We start from the raw sequence: 1,077 nt of genomic DNA, 5'->3' as shown, positions 1-1,077 counted from the left end.
ATGCGTGCTTTCGGCCGAGCCAACATACCTTTCACTTCCGATAAGATTATTAGGATGGCGAGGCTTACTCGTTACAGCTAGACGCGCATGTAAAGCATTTGAGAAGTGGAGGGGTAAAATTGTGTCACGTACAGCTGTAGAAACGGCAAGAGCGAGCAGTACTGGTTTCGCGTTATTCAAGAAGAATGTTTTATGAATGAAATAAACGCGTTAAAGAAAAAGGGAGAAGTGAGTAAAGCCAGTAAGATAGCCGGAGTTAGACCATACTTAGATGAAAACGGAATATTGAGGGCTAGAAGTCGAGTAACTTTTTTGCCAGGGGTAAAATTTAATAATAATACGGTGATTTTAGATAGTAAAAACCATGCCACGATCATGCTTATTAAAGATTACCATCGAAAATTTTATCACGCAAGTAGTGACGCAGTCTTGAACGAGTTACGCCAAAAATATTACATTGTTGGGTTGTGCAGCGCTTTACGTTCCATTATCAACAAATGTCTCAGTTGTAGATTAAAAAGAGGCAAGCCCCGAAATCCATTAATGGGTGACGTGCCAACTGCTCGCGTAGCAGCAAACCAAAGACCGTTTAGCCACTGCGGGGTAGATTACTTCGGACCAATGTTTGTGAAAATCGGTCGACGCAGGGAAAAGCGCTGGGGCGTTCTATTTACCTGTTTGACAACTCGAGCGATTCATATTGAACTTGCATCAAGTCTGAGCACAAACTCAGCTATTATGGCCATTCAAAGACTTGCCGCTCGTAGGGGCGTGCCTTTGCATATGTACAGCGACAACGGCACGAACTTTCGAGGGGCAAGCGTTGAATTAAAACAAGCAATTTTGAGTCTAGACGTCAACAAAATCGCTCAATGTGCTTCTAACAAACAAATCTAATGGCACTTCAATCCTCCTGACGCCCCGCATATGGGTGGAGCATGTGAAAGGTTAGTACGATCCGTAAAAACAGCCTTAATAAAAGTACACCTAGAAAAAAGTGTTCAAGCTTTAAAAACCACAAGAATCCAGTTGCGTGGTGGGACTCGGAATGCTCTCGATTAAAAAGATTAAGACGTG

The sequence above is a fragment of the Belonocnema kinseyi genome, chromosome 3, assembly GCF_010883055.1.
Source record: "Belonocnema kinseyi isolate 2016_QV_RU_SX_M_011 chromosome 3, B_treatae_v1, whole genome shotgun sequence".
Classification (NCBI taxonomy): domain Eukaryota; kingdom Metazoa; phylum Arthropoda; class Insecta; order Hymenoptera; family Cynipidae; genus Belonocnema; species Belonocnema kinseyi.
This window is presented reverse-complemented; position numbering follows the sequence as displayed.